Below are 13,216 nucleotides of genomic sequence, written 5' to 3'. Positions count from 1 at the left end.
GTGGGCGTTTGGTTGGATGATCCCTGGTCCATGTAATTTCGGCTAGCATTCCAGGGCACCCGCTGACCCCTCATGTTTTCACATTATGGTGGCAGCGGTGGGATACTACTCAGCCCTATCAGATCCGGGAGAGCTGCAGGGGATTAGTATTCCCAGACACCGTCCACGGCTCCCCAAACAGGGAGCCATACAGGCAGACCCAGCAGACTATTGATGAGGCATACACAGCAGGTTTTCGACGCCACTATGGCCAACCCCACCTGCTCTGTCTTGGGAAGAGGACCAGAGTGGATGCATAACCTCAACGAGAAACCGCAACTACAGGAGCTGTGCCAACTTCAACGGAGTGAATGGGATTTAATCCAGGAACTACGGGATGCGAAGGACACCATGTGTGGACACAATGGATATGAGTAATTTCTTGTCAATTACGTGTAAAGTTTATTCGCAAAAAGACATGGAATATGCTCAGAGCAAACTGGATTATACGAAGTTTTGATGTCATGACAGTGAGACCTCTTACATTCATGTTGGTGCGTAAAGATATGCTGTGGCCTGTCCCCGATAAGTGGAGAAGGATGAACGGAATCCTATCACGAATGACCAATTTAGATGGGGGAGCAATATAACGACACAGCATTTAATCTTAATTAACCAGACATCTATTTTCAGTAAGCCATTTGTCATTGACTGTTATCTATTTGTTGACTTTTGAATGTATGTGTTTCTTTCTGGAGGGTAAAGACAACACAGACTTTTGTTTGTATAAGCCTGTAATATTGACTTGTAAGTTGACATTGGATGTAACATATTGTGCCGTTATCCTGGATGACTAGAGAGGCAGGATAAATGAACAATGATGTTTGCTGATATGTTGATTACACATTGTCCAGGCCAGCCAGCTTATTGATTTGCAAAACAGAGGATCAAAAACTATGCAAATAGATTAAATAATTAAAAAAATTCGAGTTGATCTCGCCACCATTCTTCCCCTTTATCTCTGCATGGTGGCTTGGACAGTTGTTAACTATAAAAAGAGGATATATGTGCCTTTGTAACAGATACCTCCATATACAGATATACATCCAGACATTCAAACATCCAAAGAACCAGAGACTCTACACGACAGCAGCCAGGACTTCGTGGCTCCATCACGAGGGACACAGATTTGACATTCTGTCGGATGCCAGCTTAGGGGATCATGACCCCAGCTGAAAGAATACAGATCTGCTGCAATGACCATCACAGAACCATGGATTGAATAAATTAAATAAACTTGGCACTCAACTTAGAATGAAACTCTGTGTAGTTTAATGCCATCAGGGATAAATAGCAAAACGTTCGGCCTCACTTGGCCTTCCTCAGTTACAGACTGCAGTGAAGAGATGGTATCTTGTGAAGATGAGTGAATGGGATAGTCGCACGTATCAGTTTAATAGTGGGCTGTAAGTTCGATAAATGTAATTATGAACTTCCGCTATGGTGGAATACCTAAGGGAATGTAAATAGGTGCGATATGCAGCGACGCAGTATCCCCAGCTAGTCACAGAGTTTCATTCTAAGTTGAGTGCCAAGTTTATTTTACTTATCTATGAATGGTGTGGGGACCTACTTGAGCACCTACTTTAGTAGTGCATACGGTGCTTTATATTGAACCATGGATTGGGACCCATCAGCCACCTGGCTCCATGGAGGTGTTTGAAGAAGTCAGGTCAGGACCCTGGGGTCACCTGGCCTTGTAACTTAATGGACATTCAGCTTCCTAGGCTTATCACTACCTCCTCTTTGTGCATGCCATAGATGGCGGTAGTCGGCCTTGGAAGCTTTGAAGTAACAGCTGCTCTTATCCATGCAAGTCAGCGGAAGGGTGAAACTCTGTAATTTGCACCATCTTGGGTATTTTTTGCTTGGGCTGTTCTATGTGTTATTTGCCTGTTTTTGTGGTTCAATAAAGCATTGCCACACTGTTGCCCTCACGTTGTGTTGTCTGAGTAGTATTATCCCCACGGGGAAAAGGAGAATGGGCGTTCGATGGGCTGATGCGTTTTCGGCTAGCGGACCAGGGCACACGCTGACACCTGTGTCTCCAAAGTACCGATGGAGCTCCAGTGACCGGTGGTTCCAAATCCTGGCTTCTCCAAACGTATCCATGGGTTCAGGGATGGTCAATGGAACAGATCTGTATTCTTTCAGCTGGGGCCATGATCCCCTTAGCTGACATCCTGTAAAATGTAAAATCTGTGTCTCTCGTGATGGAGCCTTGATGGCTGCTGTCCTGTTGAGTGTTCCTGGCTGTGGTTTTCATAAAGAGTCTGAGGCCTCTCCATGCTGAGGATCCTGTTTGGGGCCATTGGACACTCAGTGGCTGAGATCGTGATTTTCTATGAGCTCTGGCACTCAAAGCACTTTATGATTATTGTTGTTGGTGTTGAAGCTTATGACTTGAGCTATTTGTAAGTGCCTCTATTAAAAGCTAGGTTTTATACTCTTTGCTGCATATATCTAATCCTCAAGGAGTACAATCAGACCGTCGGGTTTGGTTGGAAATTTGGCTGTTTTAATATCACTAAAACGATCAAATGATTGTAGATTCAAGTCGTCTATGGAGACTTAAAAATAAAGTAATAGTTTAAAAAATTAAGTTATCCCCTTTTTCCAGTATAAAAATAAAAAAACAAACAATTTTTGAAAGAGAAATATGTTTAGTACTAAAATGTTTATAAAAGTCCAATCTATCAAAATATTAAAATATTTTAACCGTACATTAAACACCAGAAACAAGAAAAAAAAGTTGTAACACCAGAATTGCAGTTTTTTGGGTAGCTGCATTTTCCCTAAAAAAAAATCAATAAAAAAATTCAAAATTTTTATGTACCCATCATGGCATAAAAAAAACTACAGCTTGTGACGCAGAAAACAAGCTCCTAAACAGCTCCATCCATAGAAAAGTATAAAAGCTGCGGGTCTCGCTGACTCCCTTGTGTGTTAATTGTATGAAAATAATTTCCCCTCTCTCTAGAAGAGCAAAAGAGCCTCTTGATGAAGTGTCATCCGATCCCTCGCTCGTTTTTTGGCAGATCTCAGTAGTCATAATGATCCTCCATCCAAAATTACTGTATCTCTTTGAAACCCTTTCCATACCTAAAGTTTTGAGAGATTCGATATTCATACAAGCGTCTATTTCACGTTTCACGCGGGCAAACAAACGATACCTTAATTTAGTGCATGGATGGTGGATGTCTATTCTAAGGTTGTGAAGATCCATGAGTTTATAGGAGGGAATAAAACTGGGATTTTTACCATGACGGCTGCCATTTCTCTCAAGTACATTGTTTAAATACTATCTTAAAGGGGGCGTTCATTACTGGATAATACCTTTTCAATACCTATAATGTGCCTACTAATATTAAAAAAGTATGATCAACTACTGGACCGGCACCGTGTCTCCCAGCACTCTCGTCACATTGTTTATCTCACATAAGCGCTGCAGACTATCAATGGCAGCTGATCGGCTGCAGCCTTCATAGTTCCATTAAATGAAATAGTCTGGCGAAAAAAAAAGGACCAAAAAGGGTTGGACTGTTGTCATGGCCGCTGGACCTGGGTCCTGTGACTCTTTTTGATTAACCCTAGTTGTTTTCTTTTACTTGTGCTTGATGCCTCTATCAGGGGTATTATTCCTGAGGTTCCCATCACTTGATAGCAAGAATAACGCAGCACACATCGTGGTTGAGCTACTTGGGTCACCAAAACTTTATAGACCATGCTGGCAACACTTACAATTGTGATAGCAACATGTAAGAGGTTGGAAATGAAGTGCTGATGGCATTGCGTGAGTGTCCTACTGAAAACGCCTGGCATGTTTGAAGTGCAGTCATGGGCTGGTGGTGTGCAGTCATGGGCTGGTAGTGTGCCATCATGGGCTGGTGGTGTGCAATCATGGGCTTGTGTTGTGCCGTCATGAGCTTGTGGTGTGCAGTCATGGGCTGGTGGTGTGCCATCATGGGTTGGTGGTGTGCCGTCACTGGCTGGTGGTGTGCTATCATGGGCTGGTAGTGTGCAGTGATGGGCTGGTGGTGTGCAGTCATGGGCTGGTGGTGTGCCGTCATGGGCTGGTAGTGTGCCATCATGGGCTGGTGGTGTGCAACCATGGGCTTGTGTTGTGCCGTCATGGGCTGGTGGTGTGCAGTCATGGGCTGGTGGTGTGCCGTCATGAGCTTGTGGTATGCAGTCATGGGCTGGTGGTGTGCCGTTCTGGCTGGTGGTGTGCCGTCATGGGCTGGTGGTGTGCAGTCATGGGCTGGTGGTGTGCCGTCATGGGCTGGTGGTGTGCCACCATGGGCTGGTGGTGTGCCGTCATAGGCTGGTGGTGTGCATTTATGGGCTGGTGGTGTGCCGTCATGAGCTTGTGGTATGCAGTCATGGGCTGGTGGTGTGCCGTTCTGGCTGGTGGTGTGCCGTCATGGGCTGGTGGTGTGCAGTCATGGGCTGGTGGTGTGCCGTCATGGGCTGGTGGTGTGCCATCATGAGCTGGTGGTGTGCCATCATGAGCTTGTGGTGTGCAGTCATGGGCTGGTGGTGTGCAGTCATGGGCTGGTGGTGTGCAGTCATGGGCTGGTGGTGTGCCATCACTGGCTGGTGGTGTGCCGTCATGGGCTGGTGGTGTGCCGTCATGGGCTGGTGGTGTGCCGTCATGGGCTGTTGGTGTGAAGTCATGGGCTGGTGGTGTGAAGTCATTGGCTGGTGATGTGCCGTCATGGGCTGGTGGTGTGCAGTCATGGGCTGGTGGTGTGCCGTCATGAGCTTGTGGTGTGCAGTCATGGGCTGGTGGTGTGCCATCATGGGTTGGTGGTGTGCCGTCACTGGCTGGTGGTGTGCTATCATGGGCTGGTAGTGTGCAGTGATGGGCTGGTGGTGTGCAGTCATGGGCTGGTGGTGTGCCGTCATGGGCTGGTGGTGTGCAGTCATGGGCTGGTAGTGTGCCATCATGGGCTGGTAGTGTGCCATCATGGGCTGGTGGTGTGCAATCATGGGCTTGTGTTGTGCCGTCAGGGGCTGGTGGTGTGCAGTCATGGGCTGGTGGTGTGCCGTCATGAGCTTGTGGTGTGCAGTCATGGGCTGGTGGTGTGCCATCATGGGTTGGTGGTGTGTCGTCACTGGCTGGTGGTGTGCTGTCATGGGCTGGTGGTGTGCAGTCATGGGCTGGTGGTGTGCAGTCATGGGCTGGTGGTGTGCCGTCATGGGCTGGTGGTGTGCAGTCATGGGCTGGTAGTGTGCCATCATGGGCTGGTAGTGTGCCATCATGGGCTGGTGGTGTGCAATCATGGGCTTGTGTTTTGCCGTCATGAGCTTGTGGTGTGCAGTCATGGGCTGGTGGTGTGCCATCATGGGTTGGTGGTGTGCCGTCACTGGCTGGTGGTGTGCTATCATGGGCTGGTAGTGTGCAGTGATGGGCTGGTGGTGTGCAGTCATGGGCTGGTGGTGTGCCGTCATGGGCTGGTAGTGTGCCATCATGGGCTGGTGGTGTGCAATCATGGGCTTGTGTTGTGCCGTCATGAGCTTGTGGTGTGCAGTCATGGGCTGGTGGTGTGCCATCATGGGTTGGTGGTGTGCCGTCACTGGCTGGTGGTGTGCTATCATGGGCTGGTAGTGTGCAGTGATGGGCTGGTGGTGTGCAGTCATGGGCTGGTGGTGTGCCGTCATGGGCTGGTAGTGTGCCATCATGGGCTGGTGGTGTGCAATCATGGGCTTGTGTTGTGCCGTCATGGGCTGGTGGTGTGCAGTCATGGGCTGGTGGTGTGCCGTCATGAGCTTGTGGTATGCAGTCATGGGCTGGTGGTGTGCCGTTCTGGCTGGTGGTGTGCCGTCATGGGCTGGTGGTGTGCAGTCATGGGCTGGTGGTGTGCCGTCATGGGCTGGTGGTGTGCCACCATGGGCTGGTGGTGTGCCGTCATAGGCTGGTGGTGTGCATTTATGGGCTGGTGGTGTGCCGTCATGAGCTTGTGGTATGCAGTCATGGGCTGGTGGTGTGCCGTTCTGGCTGGTGGTGTGCCGTCATGGGCTGGTGGTGTGCAGTCATGGGCTGGTGGTGTGCCGTCATGGGCTGGTGGTGTGCCATCATGAGCTGGTGGTGTGCCATCATGAGCTTGTGGTGTGCAGTCATGGGCTGGTGGTGTGCAGTCATGGGCTGGTGGTGTGCAGTCATGGGCTGGTGGTGTGCCATCACTGGCTGGTGGTGTGCCGTCATGGGCTGGTGGTGTGCCGTCATGGGCTGGTGGTGTGCCGTCATGGGCTGTTGGTGTGAAGTCATGGGCTGGTGGTGTGAAGTCATTGGCTGGTGATGTGCCGTCATGGGCTGGTGGTGTGCAGTCATGGGCTGGTGGTGTGCCGTCATGAGCTTGTGGTGTGCAGTCATGGGCTGGTGGTGTGCCATCATGGGTTGGTGGTGTGCCGTCACTGGCTGGTGGTGTGCTATCATGGACTGGTAGTGTGCAGTGATGGGCTGGTGGTGTGCAGTCATGGGCTGGTGGTGTGCCGTCATGGGCTGGTGGTGTGCAGTCATGGGCTGGTAGTGTGCCATCATGGGCTGGTAGTGTGCCATCATGGGCTGGTGGTGTGCAATCATGGGCTTGTGTTGTGCCGTCAGGGGCTGGTGGTGTGCAGTCATGGGCTGGTGGTGTGCCGTCATGAGCTTGTGGTGTGCAGTCATGGGCTGGTGGTGTGCCATCATGGGTTGGTGGTGTGTCGTCACTGGCTGGTGGTGTGCTGTCATGGGCTGGTGGTGTGCAGTCATGGGCTGGTGGTGTGCAGTCATGGGCTGGTGGTGTGCCGTCATGGGCTGGTGGTGTGCAGTCATGGGCTGGTAGTGTGCCATCATGGGCTGGTAGTGTGCCATCATGGGCTGGTGGTGTGCAATCATGGGCTTGTGTTTTGCCGTCATGAGCTTGTGGTGTGCAGTCATGGGCTGGTGGTGTGCCATCATGGGTTGGTGGTGTGCCGTCACTGGCTGGTGGTGTGCTATCATGGGCTGGTAGTGTGCAGTGATGGGCTGGTGGTGTGCAGTCATGGGCTGGTGGTGTGCCGTCATGGGCTGGTAGTGTGCCATCATGGGCTGGTGGTGTGCAATCATGGGCTTGTGTTGTGCCGTCAGGGGCTGGTGGTGTGCAGTCATGGGCTGGTGGTGTGCCGTCATGAGCTTGTGGTGTGCAGTCATGGGCTGGTGGTGTGCCATCATGGGTTGGTGGTGTGCCGTCACTGGCTGGTGGTGTGCTGTCATGGGCTGGTGGTGTGCAGTCATGGGCTGGTGGTGTGCCGTCATGGGCTGGTGGTGTGCAGTCATGGGCTGGTAGTGTGCCATCATGGGCTGGTGGTGTGCAATCATGGGCTTGTGTTGTGCCGTCATGGGCTGGTGGTGTGCAGTCATGAAATCATAAAAAAGATACTTGGTATCGCCATGTGTTTAACTGTAATAAAATATCATAAAATTATATCAAAATATACATTATTATAAAATATATTTATTGCAGGCGGTGGACATCAAGATGAAAAAAAATCTAAAAATCGCTGTATGTTGGTTGTATTGCCTCTAAAAATAAAAAGATATCAGAGAGTTATATGGACCCTGCAATAATAATAAGGAAAACTACAGCTTGTATTGCAAAATATGAGAACTGATACAATTCTATCAACTGAAAAATAAAAGAAGAGGAAGAGAAAATGGAAAAAAAAAAAAAGAAAGGAGAGGACACTATAGCAGAAGGGCCACATAAACCTGAAGCTGGCACTGATCACAGCCCAACACACGGCTTCTGTTAGACTGTAGCGGAGTGGATATCAGTCCTGGCCGTAGTCATGACTCCTGTGTGTATAAAACTAAACAATGTTTTCCACGTCTCTGTCCTTCAGAACCTGTGATGAGATAATCCAGTGACTTAAAAAAAAAAATATGACTTCACCTTGTAAGAATCATGTCAGGGAGAATTGCAGAAAGTCAATGGGAAATATGCGAAAACTGTCTAAATACAAAGGTATCTAGAACTTCACCAGTAAAAGAAAAGGTGACCCCACTCCCCTCCCTGGGGGATTTCACTCTAAAAGTTCTTTGATTGGAAAAGCTGGAGAAACCTTTTTTTTTTACGGCAAAAATTGAAAAAAAATTGATGGTAAAAGTGACACTGACCAAACTCTGATCACACACACCAAACTCTGATCACATGGACCAAACTCTGATCACACACACCAAACTCTGAGGACACACACCAAACTCTGATCACACACACCAAACTCTGATCACATGGACCAAACTCTGATCACACACACCAAACTCTGAGGACACACACCAAACTCTGAGGACACACACCAAACTCTGATCACACACACCAAACTCTGATCACATGGACCAAACTCTGATCACACACACCAAACTCTGATCACACACACCAAACTCTGAGGACACTGACCAAAGTCTGATCACACACACCAAACTCTGAGGACACGGACCAAACACTGAAGACACAGACCAAACTCTGATCAAATACACCAAACTCTGAGGACACTGACCAAACTCTGATCACATGGACCAAACACTGAAGACACTGACCAAACTCTGATCAAACACACCAAACTCTGACGACACAGACCAAACTCTGATCACACACACCAAACTCTGAGGACACTGACCAAACTCTGAGGACACGGACCAAACACTGAAGACACGGACCAAACTCTGATCAAATACACCAAACTCTGAGGACACTGACCAAACTCTGACCACATGGACCAAACACTGAAGACACTGACCAAACTCTGATCAAACACACCAAACTCTGAGGACACGGACCAAACTCTGAGGACACGGACCAAACTCTGATCACACACACCAAACTCTGAGGACATGGACCAAACTCTGATCACACACACCAAACTCTGAGGACACGGACCAAACTGAGGACACTGACCAATCACTGAGGACACGGACAAAACTCTGAGGACACAGAAGAAAACTCTGATCACATGCACCAAACTTAGATCAGTATTTGTAAGCAAAAGCCAGGAGTGGGTGATAAATACACAAGTGGTGACGAGTTTCTATTATACTTTTCCTCTGATTCTTCCACTCCTGATTTTGGCTTAAAATACTGATGTAAACTACTGACCAAATACTGAAGGTGGCTTATAAATGTACTCCAGTCAGGGACTTTTTTGCCATAAATTTTTCGGACAAGCTCAGTCAGGCCCCGTTCCTGCTATGCTACCGTACATCCGCTTTTCACATCGTTGACATAGCTGCCCCGGCATTGGTGTAAAGACTTCAAAAGTTGCATCATTTCTGCTCCACTATGAGTTGTAGAAAATTTTTGAAACATTTTGAATAGTTTTATATGATAATTCTTTTGGAAACTGATCATTGGGGGCAATTCATCTAGAGTGGTGATTCTCTCTTCAGGCATGTTTTAATGGACGCTCCTGGTTCATTAAGAGGCACACCTCTTAACGAATCAAGTGGGGCGCTTAGTGGGTGCGGAAATGAGCAGGGGTCGCCCCCATCCGCCCCAGCTCTACACTCCCCTCATTTTTTTATAAGGAGCTGAAAGCGCCAGATGTTGCTTTTTTTTAAACAACCTCGCGTTGATCAAAAATATTGCGACTTTTCAACGCTTTTTTCATCAGAACTCTGGAGAAAAGCTTCGATGAATCGCCTCCTACGTGTTCACAGTCTTCACCAGGTCTCACGATCTCTGCCTGCTGCCTTTGAATGAAATGAATCCTGTACCTATGTGATCCTGCTCTCAGGAGAGTAGTGGTCGCAATTGTGTCCGCTGCAGGAAATCCTCTGCTAAAAATCTCTGTTCTGTTTTGCTGCAATATATCAGTCAGGAGTCTGTTGAGCTCAGGGAGCATTGTGCAGCCTTGATACAAACTTTACTATATATAGGGATTATTGCCTCTGAATGTGGACGAGTGGGTGACTATTCACTGACATCTTGTAAATGGGGCAGAATCTGTGCACAAGGTATATTACAAAGTTGTCAAAAAGTTTTAGAAAAGTTTTTAGAACTTAAACAAAAACTTTTTCAAAACACTTGTAATTTAACCCATTGGTTCATCATCTGGAGAAGTTACAGTATTCTGCCTAACAGTGGCGGACATATGATTAGTGCAACCGCACAGGGGCCCGAGAGGTAAGGGGGCCCCCATTTCTACGTCTAAAGCAGGTGGAATTGTGCATTATGAGGAGCTATTGGACTACAAAGGGCCCCATATATTGTTCTTGCACAGGGACCCTCTTCTGCCTGCGTCCGCCCCGCCGCCTAGCCCTCTCAGCTCTGCTGCATCTCTCCCTGTGAAAGCCTCTTAGCTGCAGCCTGACAGGAAGCATGACCTCACTGACAGCCGCTGACGACTGCACACACTGGGTTCGAAAAGAAACAAGACAGTTGAGAAGTGATCTGGATGTCAGAGGCTGCACAGCCCCCCCGATGTGGAGGTCCAGATTGTGGGGGGCTTCTGCGGAGCTGGGGGTCCTGTTCTATGGAATAGACTGAATGAGACTCCAGATTCACTGGATGAATGTACAAGTCACTGACAGGTGACACTGGGAGATTCCTGGATTACGGATGCTGCAGAAATCCCCCAAAACCATCAGGATCCATGAACCAGATCTACTAGGTCATTTCCGATCCCTCCAAACATTGATATAAGACAGGAGCAGATCAGATTGGTAAGTAACGCCCCATACTTCTCACATCAGTCCAGTTTGGTGCGCCTTTTACAAAACATTGGACAATTGCTTAAAGTACAATCCCTCCAGAGGCGGAATACCATTGGTGCAACCTGTGCAGCTGCATAAGGGCTCAAGAGATAAAGGGGGGCACTTCTATCTACAAAGCAGGTGGGATAGCACATCATGACGAGTTATTGGATTACAAAGGGACCATATGTTGTTCCTCCCGTCTGTGTCCCTCCTTACACAACAACTCCCTGGTTCACAGTGGGATGAGATAGACAAGGAGGCTGCAGAACTTACTAATCCCATGGATTTACCAGACGCCTCCTGCAGCTAACGAGAGCGATCCCAGTAATAACCGAATGTTAGGGGATTGCTACTCAAGCGATTCCCCAATATCCTCTCGGAGGTTGCTGCGTTGAAGGATACACGGTATATTGGGTATAGTTTGTTACTTGTCGGGATGTAGAATCATGGATCCTGGAAATACTCATGTAGCAGAGAAGAGTGTGTTATTTGCTACCATGTGCTGTTATAATGCGGGGAAACAACCGAGTTATGTAAGATTACAGCACAGCAAATTAGCAGACCAATGACAAACTCAGCTCTGCTGTACCTAAATGTATCTAAATCCAAAACCAAACTCAGCTCTGCTGTACCTAAATGTATTTAAATCCAAAAACAAACTCAGAAACTCAGCTCTGCTGTACCTAAATGTATCTAAATCCAAAACCAAACTCAGCTCTGCTGTACCTAAATGTATCTAAATCCAAAACCAAACTCAGCTCTGCTGTACCTAAATGTATCTAAATCCAAAAACAAACTCAGAAACTCAGCTCTGCTGTACCTAAATGTATCTAAATCCAAAACCAACAGCTCTGCTATAGCTAAATGTATTTCAATCCAAAAACAAACCCAGAAACTCAGCTCTGCTGTATCTAAATGTATCTGAATCCAAAAACAAATTCACTGAGCCCATTTTTGGTGGTGTTAGACCCCAGATGAGGGCTCGGCCACTGACCACCATCTCGTCTCAGTCACAGGTCAAAAAGTTTTTTAAAGCGCAGTCACTGTAGGTGCAATAATGGTGCATTACAACCAGCCGCGATCTGCCGGCTTTATCGGCGATGGTGCAGACTCTGCAGATTCTCTGCAGCTATTTTTCCGTCATCTGTCACTAGTGGAGGCAGGAAGGTCACCGTGGGCTGCCCAGTGTTGGGAGCTTCCCTCCTACTGTCATGGGCCTTTCCTTAATCCAATCTTCTTATAATCAAAGCAGAAACATTGTAGTTTAGTGACGAAGGTGAGAACAGAGCGCGGGTCAGGTGCAGTCATAGGGGCGGCACTCACAATGTAAGGGGGCGCCAGGCAGAGCGGCCAACCGCATGGAAACTCCAGGACAATCAGTAAAAATAAGACACATTATTCCAGGCTGTAAAAAGAGTAAGATTGGCAACATGGGCAGGGAAGGGGAAGCATAGACTGTAAAAGGGGCAGCAGGCAGGGTACGGGGGGGAGCATACACCATAAAAGGGGGCAGCATATATTATACAAGGGGCAGCATACACCATAAAAGGGGGCAGCAGGCAGAGTGCAAGGGGCAGCATGTATTATACAAGGGGGCAGCAGGCAGAGTACAAGGGGCAGCATACACCATGAAAGGGGGCAGCATATATTATAAAAGGGGGCAGCATATATTATACAATGGGGCAGCATACACCATACAAGGGGGCAGCAGGCAGGGTACGGGGGGGAGCATACACCATAAAAGGGGGCAGCATATATTATACAAGGGGCAGCATACACCATAAAAGGGGGCAGCAGGCAGAGTGCAAGGGGCAGCATGTATTATACAAGGGGGCAGCAGGCAGAGTACAAGGGGCAGCATACACCATGAAAGGGGGCAGCATATATTATAAAAGGGGGCAGCATATATTATACAATGGGGCAGCATACACCATAAAAGGGGGCAGCAGGCAGAGTGCAAGGGGCAGCATGTATTATACAAGGGGGCAGCAGGCAGAGTACAAGGGGCAGCATACACCATGAAAGGGGGCAGCATATATTATAAAAGGGGGCAGCATATATTATACAATGGGGCAGCATACACCATACAAGGGGGCAGCAGGCAGAGTACAAGGGGCAGCATACACCATAAAAGGGGGCAGCATATATTATACAAGGGGCAGCATACACCATAAAAGGGGGCAGCAGGCAGAGTGCAAGGGGCAGCATGTATTATACAAGGGGGCAGCAGGCAGAGTACAAGGGGCAGCATACACCATGAAAGGGGGCAGCATACACCATAAAAGGGGGCAGCATATATTATAAAAGGGGGCAGCATATATTATACAATGGGGCAGCATATATTATACAATGGGGCAGCATATATTATACAATGGGGCAGCATACACCATACAAGGGGGCAGCATATATTATACAAGCGGCAGCATACACCATAAAAGGGGGCAGCATATATTATAAAAGGGG

At 48.2% G+C, this 13,216-nt stretch overlaps 1 protein-coding gene across 2 annotated transcripts in view; it reads left to right on the top strand.

Annotated features, from left to right (window-relative positions):
* The first annotated feature begins 10,436 nt into the window (after positions 1-10,436).
* TMEM71 (transmembrane protein 71) overlaps positions 10,437-13,216 on the top strand; it is a 51,187-nt gene continuing 48,407 nt past the window's right edge. The window contains exon 1 of one of the 2 annotated variants that reach the window (XM_077271255.1): positions 10,437-10,720. The gene's annotated coding sequence lies outside the window, so the exon portion shown is untranslated. The remainder of the gene's footprint in view (positions 10,721-13,216) is intronic. The other variant, XM_077271256.1, reaches the window with a different exon arrangement.

This window comes from Ranitomeya variabilis, chromosome 6 (genome assembly GCF_051348905.1).
Source record: "Ranitomeya variabilis isolate aRanVar5 chromosome 6, aRanVar5.hap1, whole genome shotgun sequence".
NCBI classification, from domain to species: Eukaryota; Metazoa; Chordata; class Amphibia; order Anura; family Dendrobatidae; genus Ranitomeya; species Ranitomeya variabilis.
This window is presented reverse-complemented; position numbering and strand designations above follow the sequence as displayed.